Source organism: Rana temporaria, chromosome 4 (genome assembly GCF_905171775.1).
Source record: "Rana temporaria chromosome 4, aRanTem1.1, whole genome shotgun sequence".
NCBI lineage: Eukaryota > Metazoa > Chordata > Amphibia > Anura > Ranidae > Rana > Rana temporaria.
Genome location: NC_053492.1, coordinates 248,277,359 through 248,281,199, shown reverse-complemented (window position 1 = coordinate 248,281,199; position 3,841 = coordinate 248,277,359). Strand labels below are relative to the sequence as shown.

The 3,841-nt window shown below is 40.6% G+C and overlaps 1 pseudogene; it reads right to left on the bottom strand.

Annotated features, from left to right (window-relative positions):
* Positions 1-513: 513 nt before the first annotated feature.
* LOC120938463 lies at positions 514-690 on the bottom strand (annotated as a pseudogene).
* Between the last annotated feature and the right edge of the window lie 3,151 nt (positions 691-3,841).

Here is a 3,841-nt window from a genome sequence, read left to right as displayed (position 1 = left end):
AAGTGTCCCTCACACACAGTGATTCTCAGACACCCCTGGACTGCCACTCCAGGGGCACATGCACCATAGGCTTTTCGTTCCATATCCAGCCCCCCAACCAGCCAGTGCAGCCCTCCACCCCTGCCAGCTAGAGAGCCCTTCAAGGTTTTCTTAGGGAGAACTGCCTCTCAGGTAGCAGCCTCCACCAATGCTAGCCCTTCCAGACCCTCCGTCAACCCGGCGGATTTGCATGGTCCTACCCCGTCTTACCACAGGGCATTACCAGCTCCTCCAACCGGATCGCTGACAGAGATAGCACTTACACCAGCCAGCCAGAAGGCCAGACTAGAACTCGGCAAAAAGACCAAGACCAAGCGCAGCACCCATCCTCACCAGGAGCACCCTTCCAGATGGCTCAGACTCAACCATGGGCCGGCCCCAGTAACTGTCGGGCAGCACGTCGTAGTCCCTGCTGAAACCATCCTTCCAGGTGCAATGACGTCATTGGATTCCATCCACCCTCCCCATGTAGGAGGTGCTTCAGCGCTTCGCTGACAACTGATAAGAACAGATACTACACCCAATCCTAGCCAAAAGCCCGAGAAGCGGCAGGGAAGACACCACGATCAGCACGGCCAAAGTGCAATGGCCGAGCCTCGCCCTGGGAGAACCACCTTCATGATCATGGTGTCTCCCCTGCCAGGTAAGTATATATGTATATAGGATATTTGAGACTTGCCTGAAGTGGAGTCCCAGTGAAAATCAAAAAACAAATTACATTCACCTCCCAATAGGATATTGCCCTCAGCACAGAAATCTAGAGAACATACAGTAAGTATTTAAAGTGATTGTAAAGCTTTTTTTTAAAAACAAAAATAGTTACCTGCTCTGTGTAATGGTTTTGCACAGAGCAGCCCCGATCCTCCTATTTTGGGGTACTCCACTGGTGCTTCTGGCTTCTCCTCCTTTTTGAATGCCCCCATTGGAAGCATGCTCAATCCTGAGCCGGGCTGTTTGTGCTTGTTTACATATTTAGATTCAAAGCCCGACTTGGCCCTGCCCTCCGTTCACAAGTTTTGACTGACAGCAGGAACCAATGGTTACCACTGCTCTTAGCCAAGCCTGGGGGATAGGGGAGAAGAGCTACTGCAGAGGTGCACATCGCTGGTTTGAGATCAAGCTGAGGTGAGTATTTCAGGGGGCTGGGGGGTGCTACTATTCATTTTTGTTTTACCTTAATGCAGAGAATTAAGGGTAAAATATTTTTCCTTTACAGCCACTTTAAGACACTAACACAACAGTGAGATGTTGGGTAAGTACAGGTTGGCAATAGTGTAAATGATATTGCCAAAAAGAAATCTAAGAGAAAGATATTTGCCAAAGCGATCAGATTTTGAAGTGAGTATTTAGAGTTAGGCAATATTATGCATGACAATAGAGACTCAGTTTCCCTTGGCCTTGGGGTTGGTGTTGTGTGGCCAGGTGTTAAAATATTTATTATTACATATCAGATGGTCTCCTGAACAAAATTGATCTCTTGAAAAAGCAGAATGTCACTTTTTTAACACTAATTGACACCTAGGGGGTTATTTACGAAAGGAAAATCCACTTTGCACTACAAGTGCAAACGACAGTACAAGTGCAAAGTTCACTTGAAATTGCACTGAATGTGCACTTGGAAGTGCAGTCACTGTAGATCTGAGGGTGACATGCAAGGAAAATAAAAACAGCATTTTAGATTGCACATGATTGGATGATAAAATCAGCAGAGCTATTTCAGACCTACCCCTCAGATTTACAGTGACTGCACTTCCAAGTGCACTTTTAGTGCAATTTCAAGTGTACTTTGCACTTGTAGTGCAAAGTGGATTTGCCTTTCATAAATACCCCCCCCCATATATCACTTACTTGTGGTGTTTAGGACAGATATCAAGAACAAATCAATCAAGAAAATGTCCTCCTTGGATGCCCATACGTAGGCCTCCCAAAGGACAAACAGCTAAAGGTAGGCTAAAAAGCCAAGTCCTGAGCCAAGTTGCGAGGAAGCAACACAGGACAGGCAACTGAGCTTAACGACTATCAAGACTGGCAGAGAGGTGACAAGGAAAACTAACAAAACCTATGCCCCGTTAAAGGAACCCTGCTGAATGTCTGGACTTAAATTTCCTGTGATAAATTAACTTTTTCAGCTATTGGTTGCATCTTGGAATTCCCCTGTGTATAAGTATGAAGTTGATTATTTTGCAGGCAGCTGGGCAATTGCTAATTTTCTACCTCAAGCATCGGTCCCTGGAGAATTCTGTGCTACTTTTTTTTCTTAAAAAAGTTAGTTTTGAAGTTAGTGCAAGGATCAGAATACAAATACATTACCTGTAACAAAGTTGATACCCATAAAAGTTAAGAATTTGCTATGTCATGGCCCATGTGCCAATGTCCAGAGAGATATTAACAATTGAAGAACATGGTCTAACATTTACAGTGAATTCTCTAGAGCCACAAATGATTCAAAGCCCTGTCTCAAACATTTATGTCTTGCATTATAACTGAGCTATAAATGCAACAATAAACTGTTGACATTGCAAGGCATACCAGTGCCCCACGTGGCTTTTTAGCTGCTTAATGGACAGTAGCATGCAACATTCATGATCCCTAACATAGCCTTGTAGATAGACAAAGAGCTGTTGTATGAATTGGAAAGCCAGTTTCATCATATTTTCTTATATTTGTTTGGGCAGTACTTAAAGTCATATATCAGTTTCTCACACTGTAGATTTTAATTTACTATTCTTTACCGTACATGCTTCCTGTGTATGTCCAATACAGATGCTGCTATTAATTGAAAAATATAAATGGACACCAGGTACAAAATAACAATTTAAAGAAACCTTCTCTCCATGGCAGAAACTGAGAGAGAGGGAAAATGAAAGAAAGAAAGAAAAAAGAAAGAAAGAGAAAATATAGAGAGGAGAGATTTAAAACTGCTTAGTTCTTATGTTGCCATATGTCATGCTTCACTTACTGTATGCGTCCTAGAAACTGCTGTGGCAAAAGTTCATGCATCTCGTTTACTACTTCAAAGCTTTATTATTCTTTTCATGTTAAAAGAGAGGCGTTCGAGAAAGCAGAGCTAGTTCCTTTACTATTTCGCATTCAAAGGGCATCACTTAGAAATAAAACAGACAAGTATTTTGCTAAGCTAAACATTTCATTACAAGTACCTGCTAGTCTTAGTATAAATAAAACAATAATAAAAATACAGAAAATAAAATGTGAGAAATCACGGACTCTATATATAAACAACTTATGTAAGATACATTTTTATGTAATAATACTTACTTGAAAAACTAGGGCACAAGAACGTGCAATGAGTGTATTGATTGGTGCCGTGCTTGCAATGAACAGTGTTTTATAACTCAAAATGTCAAATTTCTCGGTTCTTCTATATTGTAAGACTGTTTATTCTTAAAGCCCAACTTCAGGCTGGGATTATACAATTTTTCTAATTAGCTTGCTGATTTATAAAAATGTGCATGAGTTGGACCATGTGACATCATCAAATGGTTTGATGATGATCTGTACGATATGCAAACTGTTGTCATTATGGCGGCAGCATTACATTGCATGGTCTGCCCACATGTCCACCATCAACATGTATTTCTTTATTATTTTTCTGTATTTAAAAAGACCTCAAATAGACTAAAAGCATATTCCTTATTTTGCAGCCAGATTGGAATAACATTTGCATTATACTTGTTACATATTTCTATTAACATAACATACATTAAATAAAATATTTTAAATATATTTGTTGTCTTTTAATGGTCTTAAAAGTCCTAACAAACTCGTTTTTTTTTATGTTTAG